The sequence below is a fragment of the Mustela nigripes genome, chromosome 7, assembly GCF_022355385.1.
Source record: "Mustela nigripes isolate SB6536 chromosome 7, MUSNIG.SB6536, whole genome shotgun sequence".
Lineage (NCBI taxonomy): Eukaryota > Metazoa > Chordata > Mammalia > Carnivora > Mustelidae > Mustela > Mustela nigripes.
Window position 1 is genome coordinate 32,127,778 of NC_081563.1, and position 26,661 is coordinate 32,154,438.

Genomic DNA, 26,661 nt, shown 5'->3' on the forward strand with positions numbered 1-26,661 from the left:
AATGGTATATACCTCTGATGAGGATGCCAGCAAGGATATCTTGTCTCAGAAGTAGTAAAAGTATAATACTAAGCTGAAACAAGTCAAGGGTACATATTATAAACTCTAGGGTTACTTTTAAGAGAATAATAATATTATGTATAAACAACTAATGCATAAATAGAAGATAGTATAATAATTTTTTTTAAATGGTTAATGAAACCAAAAGAAGGCAAGAAAGAAGATTAAAAAAAGGACCAAGTAACCAGTAGGGTAAATACAAAACAGAATTGTAAGATGTTAACTATGAATCCAAATATATCATTAATTACCATAAATATAAATGGCATAATATTTCACTAAAACCCAAAGATTTCCATACAGCTTTTAAATATATGGGGTGCCGGGGCACCTCGGCGGCTCAGTCTGTTAAGCGACTGCCTTTGGCTCGGGTCATGATCCCAGGGTCCTGGGATCAAGCCCCACATCAGACTCCCTGCTCAGCAGGGAGTCTGCTTCTCCCTCTGCCTACAGCTCTGCCTACTTGTACTCTCTATCTGTCAAATAAATAAATAAATTTTAAATAAATAAATAAATAAATAAATGGGGTGCCTGGGTGGCTAAGTCAGTTAAGCATCTGACTCTTCATTTTGGCTCAGGTCATGATCTCAGCGTTGTGAGATGAGACGCGATGCTCAGCAGGTAGTCTGCTTGAGATTCTGTCCCTGTCCCTTTGCTCCCCCACCCCTGCTCATGCATGCACATGTGTATATGTACATGCTCTCTCTCTCTCTAAAATAAATAAATCTTTAAAAAATAAATATATATATTTAATAATGTAATAAATATATGTTCTTTTTCAAAAGATATAAAAATTACAATCTAAAATAATACCACAGAAGTACCCAAGAGAGTGCCATGCCCCTTCAGACCAGCTGCTTCCATCAGATTTCCATGGTCATAGTCCTATTTGGAGCTGTAGTGCCTCTGGATGGGGGTGGTGCTGGGCTCTGGCCTTTTAACAGAGAGAGGTCAGGACATGTGTATGTCTTCCCAAGTTCTCTTATAGTTCCTAATGGGACTCCCTGACTTATTCTGGTTGGTTCCCACTGCTATCTCTTTTATAAAATAGACTTCATAGAAATGATTGATCACCATGGTTATTTAATGTGAGTTTTCACATTTTTGTCTTAATCTTCCAAAACAGGTATATTGGGGGAAATAATAAAATCCTAGACGTGAATGAATGAATGAACGAATAAATAAATAAATAAAAATAATACCACATAAAAGTAAAAATAAAGGAAATAAAGACATTTTATAAAAACCCGAACCCAAAGTAAGTTGGTATAGCTATACCTTAAAGTAGACTTTAAGGAAAGAAGCATTATTAAAAATAAAGTGTGATATTTCACAACAATAAAAATATTGACCTATCAGGGAGCTGTAACAATTCTAATTTTGTATACAACTAACAAACTACAAAATATGTAAGGCAAAGGAATTGCAGAAACAGCAAGGAATAATGGATAAATCTACAATCATAGCAAGAGGATTTAATATATTGTGAGTGTCTGAAAGAATAAGGAGATGAAAATTAGTAAAGGTACACAACATACAATAGATCTCTGGATTCTGATGATTTCACCAGTGTATTCTTCCAAATACTTAAGAAAGAAGTAACACCAATTGTATATAAACTCTTTCGGAGAACAGAAAAAGGAAATGACAGCATATTTTATGAGGTCAATAAAATGTTGATCCCCAAACCTGAGAAGGTCATTACAAGAAAGGAAAATTACAGACCAGTCTATTTGTTATCAATGATGAAAAAAACTTCTGGGGACACTTGGATAGACCAGTTGGCTAAGCATCCAACTCTTGATTTTGGCTCAGGTCATGATGTCAGGGTCATGAGACTGAGCCCCCTGTTAGGTTCCATACTCAGCAGGGCATCTGCTTGAGATTTTCTCTCCCTCTTCCTCTGTCCCTTCCTCCACTCTCTCTGTAAAATAAGTAAATCTTAAAAAAAAAAAAAAGATGAAAAAACTTCTAAATTAAATATCAGCAAAACAAACCCAGTAATATATTAAACATAAAATTATGTTTACTTCAAGCATTCGAGCATAAAATCTCATTATACATGCAATTAATAGTATAAAAGAAAATATATATATTCATCCTTATAGATACAGAAAAGGAATTTGATAAAATTCAACATTCATTCATGATTTAAAACTTTTTTTTTTAAAGATTTTATTTATTTATTTGACAGAGAGAAAGATCACAAGTACTCAGAGAGGCAGGCGGGGGTGGGGGGAAGCAGGCTCCCCGCTGAGCAGAGAGCCCAACGCAGGGCTCAATCCCAGGACCCTGAGATCATGACGGGAGCCGAAGGCAGAGGCTTAACCCACTGAGCCACCTAGGCACCCCCCATGATTTAAAATTCTTAAAAAACTAGGAATTTCCTCTCTTTTTGGTAGTCTTTTATTTTGAAATAATTTTAGACTTCTAGAGAAGTTGCAAAAAAAGAGAAAGAACTCCTGTACCACCTTCACAAAGATTTGTAATTATTTACATTTTATCACATTTGTTTTATTAATGCCACTCTGTCTATATTACTTTCCTGAACCATTAAAGAGTAAGACATGATATCTCTTTATCACTAAAATACTTCAGTGTGTATTTTTAAAGGACAATCCACTTACATAACATAGTAAAATTACCAAAACTGGGATATATTATCTAATCTAATCTATAGACCTTTCTCTATCTGACCAATTTTCCTAATACTGTTTTTTTGTAACAACAACAAAAAAGTTTTTTTCTGGTCCAGGATCCAATCCAGGAAAACACAGTACATTAGTTATCATGTCACTTTTGTCTTTTAAAATCCCAAATAGTTCATTACCTTTACTTTTTATTTTATGACTCTGACATTTTGAAGAGTACAAGCTTGTTACTAAGTTGAATGTACCTGTACTGGGTTCAATTAATGTTTCCTTATGAATAGATTCAGATAATGCATTTTTGGCAGGAATACCAAAGAAGTGGTTTTATGCCTGTGACAGTGTATTACATCAGGAGGCCCATGGTGTTGGTTTGTCCCACTATTGGTAATGTTGACTTTAATCACCCAGTTAAGGTAATGTCTATCCGGTTCCTCTGTTGTAAAATTACATTGTCTTCTTTGTAACTAAAAGTATTTTTAGTGGAGATGTTTGAGACTATATAAACATCTTGTTTTTCATTAAATTGCACTCACTAATTCTTAACATCTTTTGATGATTCTTTCCTGAGTTAATAATTACTCTGATAACAAAATAATGATTTCCAATCTAATCATTCCTTATATATTTATTGGTTAGAATTCTAAAAATGGGTCAGAGACTTGAACAGGTACTCCGGAAAAAGAGAATATCCAAGTGGCCAATAAACATAGCATAAGTACAAGTTAAAATCGGGAGATGTGACACAACTGGAACTCTCTTCAATGCTGCTGGTGAGAATGTAAATTGGTATACCACTTTGGAAAACTGGCAGTTCCTAAGAAAACTGAATATGTGCATAACCTAGAAGCCAGCAATTTCAGTTCTATTTGCAGTGGCCAAAGTTTGGAAACAGTGAAAATGTCCACCCATAGTAGAATAATTACTTAAATTATATATATCTGTGCAATCCAATGATACACAGAATGAGAATGGATGAACTGCTGTTACCCATGGATGAAACTTATAAACATATTGAGTGCAAGAAATAGTACACAACATGGTGTATTTGTTTAAGGTTCAAAAACAGTGTGGAGATTCCTTAAGAAATTAGAAATAGAGCTACCCTATGACCCTGCAATTACACTACTGGGTATTTACCTCAAAGATAACAGATGCAGTGAAAAGAAGGGCCATCTGTACCCCAATGTTCATAGCAGCAATGGTCACAGGCGCCAAACTGTGGAAAGAGTCAAGATGCCCTTCAATGGATGAATGGATAAAGAAGATATGGTTCATATACGCAATGGAGTATTATGCCTCCATCAGAAAGGATGAATACCCAACTTTTATATCAACATGGATGGGACTGGAGGAGATATGTCTGAGTGAAATAAGTCAAGCAGAGAGAGTCTATTATCATATGGCTTCACTTACTTCTGGAGCATAAGGAATAACATGGAGGACATTGGGAGAAGGAGAGGAAAAGTGAGTTAGGGGAAATCGGAGAGGGAGAACAAACCGTGAGACTGTGGATTCTGAGAAACAAACTGAGGGTTTTGGAGGGGAAGGGGTTGGGGTCATAGTGTGAGCCAGGTGATGGGTATTAAGGAGGACACGTACTGCATGGAGCGCTGGGTGTGGTGCATAAACAATAAATTTTGGAACACTGGAAAAATAAAATTAGATTTAAAAAATAAAATAAAAGACACAAATCCAAAAAACAAAACAAAACAAAACCCAACAAACCAGAAGAGATTAGGTTACTGTGATGGAAGTCAGGACTCTGGTTATCTGACAGGAGGCTGTAATTGATTGGAGATTGGAAGCATAAGGGGGTTCTAGAGAGTTGTAGTCCTCCTTGATCTTTATGTCGGTCACATGGTGCGTTTACTTTGTGAAAATTCATTGAGATCCTACCCTTATGATTTGAACCATTTTATTTATTTATGGTATTTTCAATAAGAGGTTTATTTAAAAAGTTATACTCACATGAATACTTATAGAACAGTCATAACACAGAGCACAATTTATAACCTAGTAAATCCTACTTGTTTGAATTCGCCCAATCTAAGACTATCTTATAAATGGAAATCCAAACATACAAAACAGAAAAGTACTTGTAGCAAAAAAGCACCTTTCACTTTACAAAGCAAAACATCACATGCATGAAAGGAACAAGGATAACACCCATAGCAGATCCATTTTTCAATTTTGTAAATTTATCCTAAGGAAAGAAAGAACTCAACACACAAAGCTTGTTGTGAAAATGTTCATTTTAAACATGATGTCTGCCAGCAAAACACTAAAATAAGCTCAAATATCCAACCACTGGATCGAGAGTTAATAAACTATGATATGCCAGTACAAGAAAATAACATACATTAAAGATGATGTATAGAAGACTTTATAGAGATACTAAAATTTTTTGCAAGTATAATGTTAGGTAGCAAAATTCAAATGTAAGATGATATGTATACCATGATACTAACTTCATAGAGCTGAACCATTAAGTAAGATGAAAATATAAAAACCTTGTGCTGGAGTCATAGATTTATGGATTCTTTTTTTCTTTTTTTGAGGGAGTAAACTTCCCTCCATTCCCTATAAATATTCTCTCTCTCTTTTTGAAGACCTAACTGGCTTTATTAAACAATTCATGAATGGGAAAACATCTCATCTAACAAGTAGAAGGGCACTCTTCTCCATGCATAGTCTTAATTATTATTTGGAAAGTTAGAGTTTTTTTGTTGCAAGCAATAGAAATGAACTTAAATTTAAAAAAAAAAAAAAAGAGAGAGAGAGAGAGAGGGAGAGAGAGTTATGGAGCTGTAGAGGAGCAACTTACAGAATCAAAGGAATAACTAAATGCCCAAGAAGAAAGAAGAAGAGCCAGGAAGTTTGTAAAGATCTTAGAATCTAAATTCTGTAACCTGTTCTCCAGTATTCTGCCTCCTGATGACTGTTTTAAATGCCTTCTGTGCCTGTGTGCCTCTATTCAAGATTCAAATTACTGGGAGACAAAATCTGATTGTCCTAGCCTGAGTCAAGTATCCACCTTGTCCTTTGATTGGCGACCATCTCAGAACAATCTGGAGTTGGGGAAAGGCACATTCCTAAGGGGAGTATAGGGGTAATGTTGTTACCAGGTGAACAGGGAGCCAAAAGATGCTGGGTGGAGAAAGCAACCGATCCATGAAATCTTAATCAGTTTTTCCATAAATCAGAATATTACTACCTTCTTCTTAGAGTAAATGAAAACATGCCTGGTGTGGAAAATCTGCATGATTTAGAAAAGTATATAGCAAAAAAGTAATGAAAAAGCAGGCATCCTTTATCCCACTCTCCATACCCTTGTGTTTATTATCCATTGCTGCCTAACAAATTACCCTCAAAACCAGAGTGCCTAGAGACAAAGTAGATTAGGGCTGGGAGGATTGGGGATGATAGCTAAAGAGGACAGGGTTTCTTTTCTTTCTTTCTTTTTCCCTCCAGGATTTTTTTTTATCATGTTCTAAAATTGGATTATGGTAATGGTTGCACAACTCTGAATATACTAAAACCACTGAACTTTCAATGGGTGAATGCTAAGGTACGTGAATTATATCTTAATAAAGCTGTATTTAAAAGATAGTGGGGTTACCAACTATCCTAGTTTGTCCAGACTTCTCTGGTTTTAGAACTAACAATCCCATATCCCAAGGAAAGGCTTCAGTCCTGGTAAAAGCTGGAAAACAAATCATCCTGTACAAAGTGGAGCGGCTTAAATCAATAAACATTGGTTATCTCATAGTTTCTCTGGACAAGATTCCAGAGGAGTTTTAACTGGGAGACTCAGGGTCTCTTAGAAGGTTGTGGTCAAGATGTCAGTAGGGCTGTAGTCATCTGAAAGCTCAACTTGGGCTTCTGCACTTATTTGTGTGGTTTTGCCGAGAGGCCTCAATGTCTTGCCATGTGGGTCTCTCCACAGAGTGCCCTCATGATGTAACGAGTGGCTTTCCCAAAAAGCATATGAGGGAAAGAGACAGAGATGAACATGGATGCTATAGAGTCTTTTATAACCTAATCTGGAAAGTTGTGTGTCATCACTTCTGTCAACTTTGATTAGTCACACGGATCAACTCTGAACAGTGTGAGAGGAAACTACACAGGGGTGTGACTTACCAGGAAGCAAGAGTCACTGGGCTGTCCTGGAGGTTGACTCCCACAAGCTATAATCCCCACTCTAACCCTACCAGTATTTTACTAACATTTTGCTGATTTTTAAAATTAAAACAGACCCATTATGGAACATATGGGTATATAAGAGTACAACAGAAAAACATGTTATGATGAATACTTTGTGTATAAATTTTACTTCTGTCTCTGAGTAGATGGAATAGATCTCTAGATGTGCAATTATTAGAGCACACGGTTTAAGCATCTTAAGACTTGTTACACATTGCCAAAATGCTTTCCAGATGCTTGCATTGTATCAAAGTACCTATTTTGCCATACCCTTGTTAAGTATTATTGTTAGTAATTCTGCCAATTTTCTAGGTGAAAAATTCTATCTTCTTGTTTCAGAGTACCTTTTTAATGGTAAGGCTAAACATTTTTCCATGTTCACTGGCCATTGCTAGTAAGTGAGCATGCAACAGGCCATAAATCCTTTCCAGATACATTCATGCCTTCATTTAATATTTGTTGAGTGCCTGCTGTAAGAACACGGAAGTGTCCCAGCTCCCAAGAGGCTCACATCCATGTGAGGGAGATTGGAGAAGGAAGCAGTTCAATACATTCTAATCTGAGGAAATATTTTTAAAAGCTACAGAGTCAAGAAACCACTGACTTTTCTCCTGTTGGAGCATCAAGTACAGAGGTGGAGGGTAAGGGAGTGAGAAGAGAATCAGATCAGACTAGGGAGTTTAAATCAAATCTTGTTGGCTTTCTCAGCCCTATTAAGGTTAGATCTATCCCTGAGTGTAAGGGGAAAGCAGGACAAAGTTTTGTTGTTGTTGTTGTGTTGTTTTGGTTTTGTTTTGTTTTGTTTTGTCTTTTAAGTAAGCTCTATGCCCAATACGGGGCTCAAACACATGACCCCTAGATCAAGTGTCATATGCTCTACTGACTAAGGCAGGCAGGCGCCCCAGGAAAGAGTTGTAAATGTGGGAGTGAGATAATCAGATCTGCGATTTTGGTTCACCCTTTGGGTAAGGAGTGGAGAAAACTTTGAAGGAAAATAGGAATTCATTTTGAGGTGTCTTTACAATGTCCAAGTAGAGTCATTCATTAGGCAATTAAAGATATAAACCTGGAGTTCAGGAGGGTGACGTAGAGCAGCAATATAAATGTGTGTGCTCAGCAGCATATGCCTAATGATAAAGAGCCCACAGAGAAATAATTTGGGGAACAGAAATTAAAAACAAACAAACCTCTAATTAGTATTTTCAGAGATTTGAGAAGCTATTACCTGCCTAAAACAAGAGCAAGGATGCTATAATAGGAATGTTCAGAAATAGGAGGAAATCCTGGGGATGAAAAGTATGATGGGTGAAATAAAAAATTCACTGGAAAGATCAGATAATTGATAAAATTTCTCAGAAAGTAGAATATATATATAGAAGGTGAGAGACATAAAGGGTGATTCCAAAAGATCCAATAGTATTTTTATGTAGCCCTTGTCCTGGTTCCTTTTGTTTATCTGTCCTTGAATGTTTCTGGACCAGCTTTTATCAGGAAATTCGTATGAGGAAAGGCCAGGGTCTTGTGTTGGACGGAAGGAAAGGATCCAGCAGAGGGGAAGAAGTGGAGGGGGGGGATAACTGATGGGGTGCTGTCTCTGAGAAGAGGAAAGGGAATAGCTACACAAATGTGGTGCAGGGGCTCACTTTAATTGATAGGACACCCTTTCGTTGTGCAAGATGGAGAAAATGTCTGCAGGGGCAGATTGTTCGAACAGAATACCATAGGCTGCGTGGCTGATAAACAACAGAAATTTATTTCTTGCAGTTCTGGAAGCTGGGAAATCCAAGATCAAGGCATGGTACGTTCAGTGTCTCCTGACAGCCTGCTTCCTGGCTGTTTTCTCGCTGTGTCCTGATTGGGGTGAGGGGAGCTCTTCCGGGCATTTGCTATGAGGGCAATGATCCCAGCCCGTGATGACTGTACCCTCACGACCTAATCACCTCCCCCAGACCCCCACCTCCAAATACCATCACCTTGGGGATTAGGTTTCAGCATATGAATTGGGGGGGGGGCGGGGACACAAATAATCAGTCTGCGCAGGTGAGATGATTGGAAAGGAGAGGAGTCCTTTTCGGACGGTTGGTATGTTCTCTCCTAAGTCCGAGCGCTGCCATCTGTTGAGGCTGACTGTGCAAGCATGGAGCCTGGGATGGGGCGTGAACAGGGAACTCTGAGGAATATGGAGGTTTTTGTTTTTTGTTTTGTTTTGTTTTAAGTAGAATAAAGGAAGGATGAAAAACACCAAAGCTGCATAAGGAAACAAGAAATGATTGCCAGACTGCTCTGAGGGCCCAGGTGAGTTGTAGGCCGATAAGCAGTGGACAGCTGAACTTAAGTAGACTTTGACAACAACAGCAGCATCGAGGAATCTCTATTTAAAGGAGAGACAAACTATTCTTTTTTTTTTTTTTTTTTTAATATTTCATGTATTTATTTGACAGAGCTCACAAGTAGGCAGAGAGAGAGAGGAGGAAGCAGGCTCCCGGCTGAGCAGAGAGCCCCATGCAGGGCTTGATCCCAAGACCCTGGGATCATGACCTGAGCCGAAGGCAGAGGCTTTAACCCACTGAGCCACCCAGGCACCCCGAGACAAACTATTCTTATAATGAAAAAGCTCCTAGGTTCTTTCCAGAGGAGAGCTGTCAGAATGAAAAATAGAAAAACAGCCTCCTCTGAGTCATGGGCCTCATTTTCATCCGTGGCCCGGTCCTGCTTGTTTTCCTTGGATGTTTACAAAGGGCCACGTGATTATAAAGGGGAAAGGTAAAGGGTATAATAAACCAAGGATGCCGGGCAGGAAGGGACTGGAGAGCCGAAAGGAGGGAAGGAACAGCATGCCCCAGCTGAGAGGAAACGGCCAGGGAGAGAGGGTTTCCTCCAGCCCTCTCCATGGAGCAGCCCCCATGCATAGCCAAGCCCTGAAGGGATCAGACCCTTGGCTGTCTTCACTGCTCTAACCTCAGCATCTAGAACACAGCCTGGTACGCCACAGGTGCGAAGTAGAAGCGTTTGGTGAATGAATGAAGTCCACAGTGCAGTTGCTGGCTTTTTCGATGGCTGAGCACACAGAGGTCCCGCCTCCCTCCTTTTCCCCCCTCTCCTTCCTTCCTTTACAACAAGTTTTCAGACAGCCTGTGGGCCTGCTGGGCCTTATCAAAAGGCAAAGAGTCCTACCACTGCTCCAAAGGACCCGCCGCCCACCTTCCATTCAGAACTGCCTCTCTGTTCTTGCTGGAAGGGGAGGCACAGCTTGCTTTGCAAGATACTTGCATAGGAAATGGTGCAATCTGGGCTGTTTTTCAGCCTTTTCAACCTCATTTCCTAAATTAAAGAAAGAAATGTAAGGAATCTTAGGAATATGAAACTTCTCCGGAATCATCTTTATTGAGCTGTGCCTGGAGCCAGCTGAAATCCTGAAGGGCTATCAAGGCAGCCAAAAGAAAAGAAAATGAGAAATAACTTAAACAGTCTTAGCCAAACTCTGAAAAAGATATCTAGAGCAGCTGCTATTTTTTCCTTCCCAGAATGGTTTGCCTTTCCCCCAGTTTGATGATTGTTTTTAGATTATTTTGGGGCATAAGAGGAGAAAGGAGGAGGGAACCCAGCCACTAGGAAGTAGCACAATAAGGTTTGTCGTACCCTGTAAGCTTCAGAAATTACACAGCTGTTTTATACATGCCGGCTTCCTCTCCTTTTCTGATGCCCCTGACTGGTCTGTAAGGAATTTATTTATGGCGTTCTCTTTAGGAGGCTGGTCATAGCCCTTGGGTTCCCCCACCCAGTTCAGCCTGTCTTTGTGGTCTATGGCTCATCTCTCCAGAGCTTCCGTCACTGCGTGAAGGGTCCTACAATTATCCAAAAAGAGTGCAAGAAAATCTGTACAGTCAACCAGATGGGCAGAGCACACTTGACTGCACTGAAAAATTTCCAGCAGTAGGATCCCCAGCTTGCCCTTTTGCTGTGAGTCAGTGCCCAAAGTCCACAAGCCTTTTCCCTGAGATCTCCCCCTCCCTGCTGCCAGGCGGGTTTGGCTGGTTCCCAGATACCCTGAGAAGGCGGGAGGAGGCAGCTTACAAAGTGGGGATTCGCTGGACCCTCCTTCTCACCCCGTTCTGTGATATCTGTTCCCAAAACGAGCTGGAGGCGACAAAGGAACTGAAACCGATTTGCCCACGGTAGGTCCTTGTGAATGTTGACCTGGGAGCGAAGCACAGAATTGCTGGACCCGGGTCTGGCCCCCGGGGCGCCCTGGGCTGACTCACAGCTTCACCAGGAATGCAGCTAGTCTGGAATGCAGTGCAGGGCCCGCAATGCCTGTCGCGGAGCAGTACTTTCGAAAGGGGAAGGCCTTTTCCTAAATAGACTGAAGACCTACATTCACAAAACTATAAGGACTTAAAAACACACACACACACACACACACACACACACTACGGATAAATAAAACATTTTTCTTCCCACCCTTCCTCCCAACATTTCAGGTTCCTGCATTGGGCAAACACTGAGCTCAATTTGAAATGTATCTTTTCAGATATTTACCCCAGTATATTATGTATTTGTATACATCTGTGTGTGTCGGTATACACAAACACACAGAGATTTAGAGAGCGAGAGGGAGAATTTTGCATACACTGTGGATTGTTCCTCAGTTCCTTTTTTTTTTTTTTTTTCATTTAGCTCTCTCTCTTGGAGACTTTTCTGTGTCTGTGTGTTCTAATTCTTTTTAACCACCGCATATGCTTATGTAACTAGATGCCTCGTTATTTATTTAACTGTCCCTTTCCTGACGGTCATTTAGGTTGCTGTAAGTTTTTAATATATTAGTGAACAACCTTGTCCCTGCTTTCTTTTTGCCCATTGGCAAGTATTATTTTTGAAAGGTGGATACCAAAGTATGAGATTGCTGAGTCAAAAGAGAGATGCATCTAAAGTTGGAAGGACCACTGCCCAAATTGTTCTCCGAAAGAGCTTGACCAAGAGAGCACATCTTTCCCGGAATGCTTGCCCACACTGGCTATTGATCTGTCTTGTTTATTGCCAGTCAAATGTGTGGAACAATGGTATCTCCTGGTTTTTATTTGTATTCCCTACCTCCCCCACCCCAAACTGATGAAACTGAGCATCTTTTCAAATGTTTATCATGTATGTTTCCTCTTTTATGAATTGCCTATTATGTTTTGTCTATTTTTCTGTTCTTTGCTTTTTTTTTTTTTTTAAGATTTTATTTATTTGACAGAGATAAGTAGGTGGAGAGGCAGGCAGAGGGAGAGGGGAAGCAGGCTCCCTGCTGAGTAGACAGCCTGACGTAGGGCTTGATCCCAGGACTCTGGGATCACGATCTGAGCAGAAGGCCAGAGGCTTAACCTACTGAGCCACCCAGGTTCCCCTCTGTGTATCTTTTTCTTGAGGACATAGAAGAGCAAGTCCTTTGCTATATTTGTTACAATGTGCTCACCCAGTCTACAACTGGAATTTCGATTTAATTTAGTTTCTTTTGTTGAACAGATTTGAAGTGTTAGTAAAGTAAAACTTATTTAGTTTTTCCATCCTTTTCTTTATAGCTTTTGCATTTTGGATATTGTTTTAGGAGATTTTTCCTATCCCCAAGGTCATAAACATGGTCTTCTATATATTTTCTTTTAATTGTTTGATAATATTTTTGTTTTCCTACCTAAATCAACCTAGAATTTATTTTAATAAATCACATGATGTAGACAAGTAACTTAATTTTTTCCTAATAGCCAACTGTTTCAACATCATTTGTTGAAGAGTTCATTCTTTTCCTCATTATTTTGAAATACTACCCCTATAACATACTAAATTCTCATATACTTGAGCTTGTCTTTGGGATCTCTACTCTGTTCCATTGAGCTATTGATCAATTCTTGTTCTATTGGAAACTCATTGAATTTATGAATAATTTGGGGACAATTCTTATCTTGACAACATTAAGTCCTCCTATTCAGGTCTTTGTCTAAGTTTTGTATTTTTTTCTTGTAATTCTTTTATTTTTAAATAGTAAGTTTCTCTTTTTTTGTTGTTGTTAAGATTTTATTTATTTATTTTTGAGAGAGAGAGAGAGAGATATCACAAGCAAGCAGAGGCAAGCAGAGGGAGAAGGAGAAGCAGGCTCCCTGCTGAGCATGGAGCCCATGTGGGGCTCGATCCCAGGACTCTGGGATCATGGCCTGAACTGAAGGCAGACACTTAACTGACTGAGCCACTCAGGTTCCCCTTTTTCTTTTTCCCTTAGTTCTTGGACATACTGAAAAATATGGTGCTATGGGTGATTACTTTCTAATTTTGTTGCTATTGTAATGGAATCTGTTTTTTTTTTCATATCACACTATTTTTAAAATGACTAGTTTGTTGACTTTTTTTGATCTTGCATCATTAGTTTTTGAAAGTTTTTCAGTTGAATATTCTCTTATTTTTTTTCTAAGTAGTTGCTCATGTTATCTGCTAATAGAAATAGATGTGCCTCTTGGTTTTTATTTTGTCAGGAATCTTTCAGGTAAGAATAATAGAAACATAATTCAAACCAACTTAGTCAAAAAAGGAAACTCATGGGCTCACTCAACTGATAAACAAATATGACTGGATCCAGGATATCAAACACTGTCATTAGATATTGGTCTTGCTTTCTCCATCTCTCTAAGATACTTCTCTCTCTCTTGGCTCCATATCTAGGCAGGATCTCCCTGTGTGGTGACAAAAAGTCTGCCAGAACCTCCAGGCTTACATCCTAGTCTCTCAGCAATACCCAGAGGAAACCTGCTTCATTTTTAGTGTTGTTACCCACAAAAATTTAAGGGTTGGTTCTAATTCATTGATTTGCTCACATGCTCATCTCTGAGTCAATCATCTTAGTTGGGGGTTAGACTATGCATGTAGGCAGGGAGTGAGTCTGGTTCTCCAAGGAAAATTGGAGTGTTGTCATTAGGAAAAAGGGAAACTGATGCTGGAGAGACACAAAGCAAGAGCTGTCCTCTCCACCATATTTAAACCTCTTTCAATATTTCAATATATAAACCTCCAATTTCTTTTCTTTGTCTTATAACCTGACCCTCCATTTTTTTTTTTGGTCTGGAGTGAACTCTTCTCAGTGTTGTTGCTTCTATTTTGGGCACTCTTTCTAAGCACTGCTTTCCTTCCTTCCTTCCTCTGTCCTTCTGAACTCAACTTTCCCTATTTTGCAGTTCTGTGGTTATATCCATCTTGTTTCCGGGACTCTCGGGCCAGACCTTGGTCTTATCGTATAGTATTGTACATCCAATCTCTTCTCCAGCATCGGATTTTGGCATGAGGCTGTGTCTGATTCCTCCCTCCCGCCCCCCAGGTCTTTCGGTTTGTACAAGCCCTAGCCCTAGGCAGCTCCTGACTTTTGATCCCAGCCCTTGATTTCAGGTGGGTCTTCTGCCTCACCTGGAGATGGTTAGCCTCTGAAGCCCTGAATGAATCCTGCTCCTGAATGCCTCTGTTTGCTTTTGGCAGAATCCAGCCACTCACCATATTGTTTCTGTTCCATTTCTGGGCTGCAGAGGTGTTTTTAAGTGTGAACATGCCTAACATTTCTCCCATTTTATATTCCATCTGTTATCACTATCATTTTGGATTGGAATGGTCCTCCAAACACCATCGTGGCTCTAAGTCCACTGGCTGTCTGTGGTTTAGCTTCCTCTCCTGCTTTTCTTTTGAAAGCTGTATTCTCTGAGGTCACCACTGTCATGTCGAGTCACCAAATTGAATGGCTTTTTTCTTTGGTCCTCATTTTCCTTCACTCCTTGGCAGCATCCAACAATGTTGATTGCTCTTCCTTTTTTTTTTTTTTTTTTTTTAAGGTTTTATTTACTTGAGAGAGAGAGCACAAGCAGGCAGAGGGGCAGAGAAAGAGGGAGGAACAGACTCCCCACTGAGCAGGGAGCCCGATGTGGGGCTCAATCCCAGGACCCTGAGATCATGACCTGAGCTGAAGGCAGAGGCTTAACCAGTTGAGCCACCCAGGCGCCCCATGACCTTGCTTCCTCTTTCCCTCTCTCCCTTTGGCTGATAGGATACTGTACTGTCCTGGTTCACTCCCTCTTCTGACGTTTCCTTTTTTTTTTAAACTACCTTCACTTCCTTCCCTCATTTTGTGACTGTAGGTGTTCCACAAGGTCACGGTCTTTGAACTCTGGTTTTACCCTCTCTTTTTAAATTATTCTCATGTCTTTGGTAATCTGTAAAATGATTCCCTATCTTTACCGTAGGATGTTTTCCCCCCCTGAGTTCTATAGCTATAAATTTGCTGTGGTCCATCTGCTTGATGTCCTGCTGTGCCATCAGATTTCCTTCCCTTTTTGGATTAAGAGGCACAAACTTCCAGTTACGGAATAAATAAGTCACTCAGATGAAAGGTATAGCATGGGAAATACAGTCAATAACGTAGTACTAACATTGTATGGTGGCTGATGGTGACTACACTTAACATGGTGAGTACTGAGTAATGCATAGAGTTGTGGAATCACTATGTTGTACACATGAACCTAATATAACATTCTGTGTTCATTACACTTCAATAAACAAATTCTAAAAAAGAAATTTCTTCCCCTTTTGAACCTTCCAGTTTCCATCACAGATATGATCTTTCTCTTAGTTTCTAAGACTCAAACTCATACCCACTCTTGATTCTTATTTTATCCAGAGCCAGTTAGTTATACCTTCTATTGCTCTTTTTTCCTTGAATTTTCTCTTTTTGCCATTGCCCTGTTCATGTGTCTGCTGTGCTCCTTTATCATTCCTCTTTTAGGCAACTTCAGCATTGTCCCAACAAAGCAGGATAGATTAATGTGGTAATAATTTGATGAGTTTGTGTCAAAATTTGTTATTTTAGCCATCCCACCAAACAATAACAACAACATAAATATTCGTACCTTTATTCCCTCTCCCACTCCAAAGAAGGAAGAATCCTCTGTTGAATGGACAAAACATCAAGATTGATGTGTTGTGCTGATCTGAGTAATGGGTTTAGTTTAGAAAGGCTACTAGGCTATATCAGAAAGAACAAGACCTTATCAAAAGAAAATTCATGCAAGCTGGGACTTGAAGGATGAGTAGGAAGTATTTAGGCAACCCAGGGAAGAGAGGCTTATATTCCACACAGAGAGGGAAGCACAAACAAAACAGAAAGATGAAACAATATGAGGCCTGTGTGTGTTTGTCTATGTGTGTGTGTGTCTGTATAGCAGAGTCTACAAAGAGTCACTGTGAGCGAGGGACAGGGGAGATCTGAAGCTGGATGGAAAAGCTTTTCATCCCAAATCAAGGACTATTACTTGGGGTGTCATGGAAGCATTGGAAAGTAGGGCTGAGGTCACATGCGTGGCCAGGTTGCTGGATTGGATGGCATCTTTCATCAGGCAGGACTTGAGAGAGAGGGGGAATGGGTATCTGTTGGGGGTCCTGATGAGCTTGTGAGTGCTAATATGCACTGCTTCTTTTGGGCTGCTTGTGAAGGGCACAACTGCTGAACAGGGGAGTCTCTCTGGGAGAAGGAGTGCAGGGCAGCCCACAGAAAAGGAACTCCTGGGAGTGTCAGAATGTTTGCCCAGTGGGGAGGCAGCACCAAGGTTTGCACCAAAGGAGCTGTGTCATTATCATACCTCAAAGGGATTTCATAAATGACAAAGAGAGCAGGAGTCAAGTTGACACCTCAGCCCCTCATTTCCTTGCTCCCCTACTTGTGATACCCCTCAGCTGGCCCTTTAGGACTCATCTGGAATGTTAGCTTCTGTCTGAAGCTTTTCCTCCAGCCACCTCTGGCAGTTACCTCTTTTTAGGACCTCTCTAGCTTGTGGTTTACAAGTATTTTATCACTTTGGATTTTCCCTGATGGGTAAAATCTCTCAAGACTGGCTTACTTAATCTTTGCACTTCCTCTATTCCCCAAACTCTGCTCTGTGGACTCTCTGTACTGAAGAAATGATAATTGAACTGAATCTTCACTTCCCCAGAAAAGTGCATCCTACAGGGTTTAATAAATAGGAACCTTATATAATAAAATATTTCAAGGAATTTGAATATTTCAAAGCTCCCTCCATACAAAGTCCAAATAATTCATGTAAATAGTTGAAGGAAAGAACAAAAATTTATCTAATAATTCAAGACACTGTTTTTTTTTCCCGACATAGAGAACATTTTCCTTTCTTACTTTTGAAAGTGTGATAAGATTTTCCAGCATTAAAATTCATTTTCAAGTATGATGATCAAGAAATAACAAGACACTTAAATTATACAGTTTCAGAATTTTCTGTTGCTTCCTAAGCCACTGAAAATTTCACAGCACAATACTTCTAGGCAGCTTCATTGTTACTTTCTTCATTTTCTGTTACTTTAGGCAACAATGGCTCCATCTTTGGTCACAGACTTCCAGGGAAAGGACCTAGCACGAAGTGTCCCAAATTCAGCAGTCTGTGCCTACATTAGTAGCAGACCCACTGCTAGCAGATTGGCAGCTATCTGGTCACTTGCCATATCTACTATTGCTATTTTGGTCTTGAAAATGTTCTCCCTTTCTTCATCTACCTTAATTTCATATCCAGTTTTAAATAATTCAAGAACTTTGGGGATGTCACAAGCAATGGAATTCCAAGTAAGCCTTGGAAAGCTTTTTTTTTTTTTTTTTTTTCTTCCCATTTCCTTCTCTAATGGATTGAGCTTGGGCGTTATTTCTGGAACAGCTACATAAAAGTCTGATTGAATTTCATCATTCCAAATCTTCTGAATCAGATTAGTTCCTCCTCAAACAGCAGCTCCATTTCCTTGGGTTATTTTAATCTCTGATGCATTCCCTGTAAATACAGCAACTATTGATTTCTGAAACACAGGAGTATGGAGAACTAAGAACACTGGCCAATGGCTCCCCATTTTTCTTCTTCCCCAGTGTCGTGTCTAATGTCAAATCAGGGTAAACACTTTACTTTGGGTTAGTAAAGTCCAGAATTTGAAATGCCTTAAGTAAGCAATTAACTGTCTCTACCTCATATGGTTGCCTTAGATATAAGTGGTTTTTGTTGTTGCTTTATTTTTTTAAAGTATTTTATTTATTTATTTGACAATAAAGATCACAAGTAGGCAGAGAGGCAGGCAGAGAGAGAGGGGGAAGCAGGCTCCCTGCAGAGCAGAGAGCCCTATGTGGGGCTTGATCCCAGGATCCTGAGACCATGACCTGAGCTGAAGGTAGAGGTTTTAACCCACTGAGCCACATAGGCGCCCCATAATTGTTGTTGTTTTAAAGATTTTATTTATTTGAGAGTGAGTGAGAGAGTGAGAGAGAACAGGAGCAGGGTGAGTGGCAGACAGAAGGAGAGGGAGAAGCAGATCCCCACCCCCCCGAGCAGAAATCCCAATGAAGGGCTCCATCCCAGGACCCTGGGATCATGACCTGAGCCAAAGGCAGATGCTTAATGGACTGAGCCATCCAGGTGCCCCTGGATGCAAGCATTTTAAGTAGACCTCATCCTCAGGCTCACCTTCCAGAAAGGTTCATCTTTCTTCTCATCTGTTGGTTTTTCTCAGCACATTTTCTGTTTACTTTGCAGGATTTGTATGGCAACAAAATGTCTGTTGGGCACTTGAACACGGACAAGGATAAACAGATGTCTGATAAGCCATCTTGGAAAGACTATGCTTTTGATGACATATGGAGGCTCTATCATCTTACGGCTACCACCATGTTGACTGTTCTGGATTGTGTTCAATATACTGTTCTTTGTTCTGGTCCGTAAAGAGAGATCTCATGCTTGGTGGAAAGCTCAGCTCAAGAAGCTTTGAAATGCAGATTAGATTAATTACACTAGAATTATATTTGAAAATGGAAAAGAAGCATTTTCTTTTCTTTTCTTCTTAAGGATTTTATTTATCCACTTGAGAGAGAGACAGCACAGAGGGAGAGTGAGAGGGAAAAGCAGACTCTCTGCTCAGCCTCGTGTGGGCTGATCCCAGAGCCTTGGGATCACAACCTGAGCCCAAGGCAAATGCTTAACTGACTGAGCCACCCAGGCGCCCGAAAAGAAGCATTTTCTAAAAGGCAAATTCCAAATATATGCCTTTTCAAAGAAAGTGTCATTTGGAAAGAAACTGAATCACACCATGAAATCTGTGACATTTCTTTTGGTTTCCACTCTCTTCTATACTAGTGGTAGGCTCATGTGATATGTAGAAATTTGGTTAACCAAATTTAGCTTGACTTCTCAAGTTAAGAAAATGTATATGCAGTATTTCTGAGATAAGAAGAGGCACATTCTTTTTTTAGCACCTATACTTCCTATGCTGCTGTTTTTGCCTTATTCCCTTATTTGAAAATTTGGCTTTGCTTATAAAATCTACAAATTTCTATCTGTTTAGAACAGGGCTAGAATAGCCTGGGATCCTGTGGAACTGAATGGTATTTTAGACTGCTGATTCTCATTTTCTCTTCAATAAAGATCGCAACACATTACTTATATGTATTTTATAGCTCACACCCTGGGGATTACCCACCTGGGAAAGGGACCTGGATTCTGGTGCAAGCCTTCTGTTTGCTGAGCTATGTGTTGTTGAGCAAGTCAGAGGTAATCAGAGGTAAAATGAGGGATTGTTGTCTAAAACTCCATGATTCTGTTGTTTAAGTATAATCAACTCGAGAGTTTGATGATTTCTTTGAAAATTAAAAAAAAATTCTAGTAACCTTAAATGCATACTGCTGAGCCCTAAATTTAGTTTTGAAATAATGTAAGACAGGGAGAAAGGTTTGGGAGGTCCCTTCCTTTATATACATTTTATAAAGGGATATGTTTGTCTAAGGTATCACCTGCCAAGAGTTAGGGATCTATAGATGCTACCAGAATTTGAGATGTAGAGATAAGGATAATGATTTTTTTTTTAATTTGGAAAAAAATGTAAAACAGAAACGAGTATCTAATTTTATTGCCAATAATTTGTAGGACTGAAAGTGATTACACTGTCATACCCTTCTACATTGAATAAACACTGTGCAAAAGGATCAGTTACAATGCAGTAATTTACCGGGATTAAAAAGAGTCTCATTTTTAAGAGCTCATTTTAAGGGTTGTTGATTTTTAAATCAATATGCTTATTGTTTCGTAGTTTATCTTTTGCTTTGAGAAGCTTTCAGGAAAAGAAATTTTATGCAGGAAATATATGTGATCATCTTTGTGATGTGTTAAAATTGAGAGAAAATTAAACTTTAGTAAGAAAAACCATACTAGATGCAGAAATAGACAAAGAACCACATATTAGATATAGATTAGATATACTGTATGAAGATGATTTTTTATAATGGCTTTTAAAATTCAACCTTAAGATACAGATTTTTTTTTTAACTGAGGATAGGAGAGCAATGTATTTGTGTTGGAATTTAATCACATGTGTTTATTCATATGGGTACATCTACATATGTATGCCTTTGTGTATATAATTTATGCTATGTATTATGCATATAGTATATACACACGTATGTCTGTTGGCATTCTTGTCTATTCTGTAGAAAGAAAATGCTGCTATATTAAAAAATGTCTAGCGTTCAGTTAATTCTGAAAAAAATCACATTGTTTCTTTGGCTTTTTTTGTTACTTCCTGTTGGCCTAGTGGCAATGACTCATTGTAATATAATGTAATACACACAGTTTCCAGTATCACATGATGACTATAAATGAATATATAAGAAATCTGGAACACTGTTCTTGTTTTAAAAATGTAAACATTGAACAGAAGCTTATTCATCAGAGAATTTGATGTCACTAAATAGTAAGAGCTTTGATTTCAGTAACTCTAAGACTCTGATGGAATTGATCTTCAGTGAAGAAAAGAGACGGAATTTTACTTTTTAATAATTATTTTATAGCTTATATGTAAAAACAAACAAAGAAAGCTTTTAAATCAGTTCATTGTCTCTTTCAGCAAATAGGTCACTTTTATCACAGGTGCTAAAATATGTTTTCCTAATATTAAGCTTAGGGGCACCTGGGTGGCTCAGTGGGTTAAAGCCTCTGCCTTTGGTTCAGGTCATGATCCCAGAGTCCTGGGATCAAACCCCGTATCGGGCTCTCGGCTCAGTGGGGAGACTGCTTTCCCCCAACCTCTCTCTGCCTGCCTCTCTGCCTACTTGTGATCTCTCTCTGTCAAATAAATAAATAAAATCTTAAAAAAAATATTAAGCTTATGTGATACATGTACTCATTTCAAAGTTGGAAAAACAAAGTCCCCAATGATTAACTTGAGAGGGGAGAGGAGTAAACAGAAATACAAACACAAAAGAACAAATATTTCTGAGTTAATCGTCCCCTAAGGAGAATGGCAGAATTAGATTAACAAACATTTCAATTGAAAAGGGTCTTAAAGTTTAATCTACTAATTTAATGGTAACTAATGGCAATTAGTGGAATTCAGGAGTGAAGAAATTTCTACAATTATAGCTTGAAAGAATGGATAGAATATTCTTGGAGAAGCTAATATTGTTTTTGAAATGAAGAGTTAACAATCAAGCAGGAAATTAGGAAACTAACAATTACATGGTAAAGAGAATCCAATATATGTAAATTACTCTCACTGTAGGTAGAAAAGTTGTTTGATTTTATTTCCCGAAGCCACCTCAAGAACCACCTACCAATAAAGTAAGTTACATATTTGGCCTCTATTTTCATCATCTGGATAATATTCCTGAGGCAGATAATGATCTCCATTTGGGAATGGAAACGTCTGCATTAGAAATCAATGTACTTCTAAATGATGTATTTGATTTCATGTGATCTTCATCTTGCTTAGTTGAATTGTCGTTTGTTTGTTTTTTAAAAGAATTTATTTATTTATTTGACAGAGAGAGATCACAAGTAGGCAGCAACGCAGGCAGAGAGAAGAGGAAGCAGGTTCCCCGCAGGACGCGGGGCTCGATCCCAGGACCCTGGGATCATGACCTGAGCCGAAGGCAGTGGCTTAACCCACTGAGCCACCCAGGCGCCCAGAATTGTCGTTTTTTCAACAACAAGCGGATGTTCCAATAATATTAGGGATCTAAAAAAATACAATTCTGGAGTTCTGACTGGACTTGGCCAAGTTTCAGGATTGTAAATGGTAAACCACAAAGGGCCTACATTCACGGTTCTCCTCCCCCAAATGGTTAAGGGGCTCTGAGGTTTCTAAATAGATTTACTTCACAAGTATTCCAGAAATTCTTTTGCTTTTGCTTGGCTCATTTCCTTCTTGATAAGATTCTATTTCCTTTCTCGTCCTCTTCACTCCGTTACTTAGCATAGTTTCAAAATATGGTGTAGCCCTCCTGAACCACTGCTTTCAGCAAATGACTCATCATGAGATAACTGAAGATTTGGGGGCATATGTGTTACTTTTGTTCCTGCTAATTCTTTGCTTTCCACCCCACTATGGATATAATAAACTTCCATATTTGGCACCAGATTTTTTTTTTCCTACCGTTCTGACATTGAAACATCAGCTGGTCTCATTTTTTTTGAACCAAGATTAAGCCACCAAGCAGTCCTAGAACAATAAGCAATGGATTTACTTATTGTTCTTGACCCTTGGTTTAGTAATGAGGAGTCTTGGGAGAAAATGGACCTCTTCTACTCATTCAAGAATGGTACAATGAACTGAATGTTTGTGTCCCCCAGATTCATATGCCAAAACTTAATTCTCGATGTGATAGTGTTTGGAGGGTAGGGCCTTTGAGAGTTAATTAGGTCATGATAGAGAAGCTATCCTGACTTGAATTAGTGCTCTTATAAAAGAGACCCCAGAGAGCTGCTCCTGCCCCTTCTCCCATGTGAGGACACAGCTAAAAATCGCCATCTGTGAACCAGGAAGTGGGCTCTCACCAAACACCAGATCTGCTAGTATCTTGATCTTGAATTTCTCAACCTCCAGAGCTGTGAGAAATAAATTTCCGTGGTTGATAATCACTTGTCTATGGTATTCTGTTATAGCAGCTCGAATGGACCAAGATATAGGAAGACCTTGTCTGGTGAGGAGAAGGGGATCAGGGCAATATGGATCCCTTGTTTTCTGTAGTAGCCATTGCATCGCCTCACTTGGCAGAGAGGGACCTTCGCGGCTTGGATACCCTACACCAATGGGTACTTGTACCAGTTGGTTCCAAATCTTGCTCCCTCAACCCAACCCCTTAATACTCTAAAGCTAGCCATTTGCTCCGTCCCGGAAAAGTTCTGTGTAATTCCATCTATATTAAAATGCAGGTTAGCAGTTTGTAATGAGGGGTAGCTTGACTGTGAATCTTGATGGATTTAGAATCTTTTCCTAATATTCGTCAGACCTCGCTGACCACCTGCATTTTCTTCATTTTTCAGGTACGAGGGACAACTAGGGAAGTCTGGGACACTGCCAACGTGAAACCAGGGATTTCTCTGCCAAGAAATAGGACAGAAATGAATTTCTTCCCAGTCATATCTTTAATGCTCAGCCCCATAATTCTTATTTGCTGTAATAACTCCTGTCTTCTGCCTTCATTTCAGATGAGGAAATTGAAGCCCTACTAAATGTTAGGTGACTTAAGGGCAGAACTCATATAGCAAATTAGAGGCACAGGGATTTTAATCCTTATCTGTTTACACTTTTGCCTTGTAATTCCCATTGCTGCCTTCCATGTAAGTACCTAGTTAACACAGGAAGCAGAGGATTGTGGCAGACTCTGGTCCTTAAATGCCATAGATTTACTTCATATTAATGCTCTTCATCATCTGATTATTGTCAAGTTAATTTACTTCCGGTGAGAGGGGCATCTCCTGAAATTCTGTTCATTTATTGAGCACCTACTGCATGCAACACAGTGTATTAGGTTCTGTCTGAGGAAACTAAAAGAAAAAGATAACAGCCTCTGACATATTGTGTCTTATATGCTAGCTAGGAACTCAAATGCACAGAAAATGATTTAAAAAACTGTATATAACAACATATTTCCTTCATCTCATCAGCGAGATGAAACTGTTTTCCTTTCCACAACATTCCCATCACAGCCAAAGATTCTCTTACTGTGGCCCCTCAAAATAAGATGGTGTCCAAGAGGAGTCAAACCTGAAGCCATTTCTCCCACGTTTCCTTGGCACATCTCTGCAGTCTGTTTGGCAACTTCTTTGTGTCCTCTTACATGTGACAATTCCCCATGAGGCAGAAACTAGGTTTTTATTGGGGAACTTATGGGCCATTTATGGTTGACTGGATTTCCATGGGGGTGTCTCATGGCTGGGACTCAAACACACTCTTTCTCCTGCTGCTTCAGTGTGAAGCCCTCCATGCAACATGCAGCCAGAGGTTGGTTTTTCTTTTTCTTTTCTTTTTTTTTAAAGTAATCTCTATGCTGAACGTCAGGCTCGAACACATGACCCTGAGATCAAGAGTCACATGTTCTACCAACTAAACCAGTCTAAGGTTCTTTCCCCCAGCCCCCCTCATGGCTGCTTCCTCCTACTTCCCGCAGGTGGATGGAGGCTGGCCCAGAGTAAGGACCTTCCAGTGAATGGCCATGTTGGGCACAGTGAGCTGCTCAAGCTGGGATTGTACCTTTTGGGAAGTTCTTCCTTTCAAGAGCTAGAGAGAAAAGAGGAGTCAGTACAGCTCCTGCCTGGCAGAAGGCTTGGCCCACTCCCCACCCCATCCCAACCTCAGCCCTCTGCTGGCCTACTTCTGACTCTGGGGCTTTGCTCTCTGGTGGGTGAAGGAAGACAGCCCCAGTGGCTGCATCCGTCTGGGGCTTCTTTCGCGTGATGATCTGGGGGCAGTGGCCCGGATGGTGCTGCACGACACGATGGTGTCATCGTCGTCGTCGTCTTCTTCTTTCTTCTTCTTCTCCTTCTCCTCCTCCTCCTCTCCCCCTCCTCCTCCTTCTTTTTAAATACACTATTAAAGGAAATTTTTAAAAAAGAGAAAGAGAGTGAGAGTTGGAGGGAAAAGGAAAAAACCCCTAGAGATGGGGGAATGGGAGAGGAGAAAAGAATGAAAAAACCAATTTTTGTTCTATGGGATTGGCATCTTACTGGCTGTATTTCTCCCTCCTTCCAACTTGGCTCCTGTTGTGCCCCCTCGGATTTAGTAGGCCCAAGCTGGGGCCCGAGATTCTACATTTCCAAGAAGCTCCCAGGTGAAGGCAAGGCTGTAGATCCTCAGACGCCACTCTCAGTAGCCAGGGTCTTCAGGCATAATGTATCAAATATCGTACCAGTTTCTTCCCCATGCTTCATATACCATCTGACAGTGACACAGTGAAACTTAGTATGTGCCTGATAGTATTTTAACTGCTTTGCACGTGTCAACTCGTTTGATCCTCATAATGCTCTATGAGATGGGTGCTATTATTAGCTCCATTTCACAGCTGGGGAAATCAAGGCACAAAGTTAATTAATTTGTAAGTATCACATAGTAAGTAGTGGAGCCGGGGTTCAAACTCCATCTGGCTTCAGAATCTGCATATTAAGCTCCATTCCCTTTTTTTTTTTTTTTATAATTTTTAAAAAAGATTTTATTTATTTATTTGAAAGACAGAGATTACAAATAGGCAGAGAGGCAGGCAGAGAGAGGGGGGGGGGAAGCAGGCTCCCCGCCGAGCAGAGAGCCCCATGAGGGGCTCCTTCCCAGGACCCTGAGATCATGACCTGAGCCAAAGGCAGAGGCTTAACCCACTGAGCCACCCAGGTGCCCCTCCATTCCTATTTCAACAGTTTACAAACTCATCATCTTCGTCTGGGCATACTTTAAGTTTTCAATATTTCCCCCTTCAAGTGTGGAACCCAGCTTGGAAATAGTGTTCCATTGATGTGATTGACCAAAGCTGTGATTTTCCAGATCATCCCGACACTGATTCACCATTATATTAGCCACACTGCCAACTTTGTGCCTGATGTAAATTTGGCGATTAGAGCCAGTTCTCAAGGATTGGCTGAAGGATCCTAAGGCAGCTGTGGTTTGGGCTGTTTTCTGTTGCTCATTTTTATTTATTTATTTTCTTGTCAAGGAGAGGCAGCAAGAATCAGCTGAGGTTAATAGCAATAGCTGATCACTGAGGCAGCAAGAGGAATGGCTCCGAGACAAACACGTTGTTCATTGTGTTGCCTGAGGGGAAGCTCTGGCTGGAAGAGCTGAGGCAGGGGAGGTGAAGGGTGAAATAGGATACTGTATGGGTGAGACCGTTGGTGGCTGGTCGGGGCCCAAAGCAAAGTGGAGAGGCTAAGGAAGCAAACTGGATTCCTATGTGAGCCAACTTTGGATAAGGCAGACAGATTCATTCATTCATTCGTTCATTCAATATTAATTGACAACCTACTGCGTTCCAGACACCATGCTACCTGCTGGTGATACAGTGATGAATAAGACAGACCTGGCCCCTGCCCTCAGGGGATTCTAATTCTTGTGGGAGACTGATGAGACAAAACCAAACCGAAGCAGACAAGAAAGCCGGTTGTAAAGAATGTCCTGAAGGAAGAAAACTAGAGTCAGAGATAGTGAAACCAAGGGACATCCTAGCTTTATTTAGGTCAGGTGGCCAGAGAAAGCCTTCAGCTGGGGCCTAAAATCAGAGAGGTTAAGCATGGCGAGAGAGCATTCTAGGGAAGAACCAGCTGTACAAATACCCAAGGGTGGGAATCGAAGAGAGGCCGGCAGGATCTTGGGAACCCATAGCCATCCATTGGGAATGGATACAAATGGACGTAGGGATTAATGCTGAGAATAATCGCTATGAAACAAAATT

General features: G+C 40.1%; 1 long non-coding RNA gene and 1 pseudogene across 1 annotated transcript; one reads left to right on the forward strand and one right to left on the reverse strand.

Moving 5' to 3' along the window:
- The first annotated feature begins 10,907 nt into the window (after positions 1-10,907).
- Positions 10,908-19,392, forward strand: LOC132021316 (uncharacterized). Its single transcript, XR_009405294.1, has 2 exons — positions 10,908-11,089; positions 18,494-19,392. It is a non-coding gene; the product is annotated as an uncharacterized LOC132021316 (long non-coding RNA).
- LOC132021314 (large ribosomal subunit protein uL1m-like) lies at positions 17,246-18,584 on the reverse strand (annotated as a pseudogene).
- Positions 19,393-26,661: the final 7,269 nt, after the last annotated feature.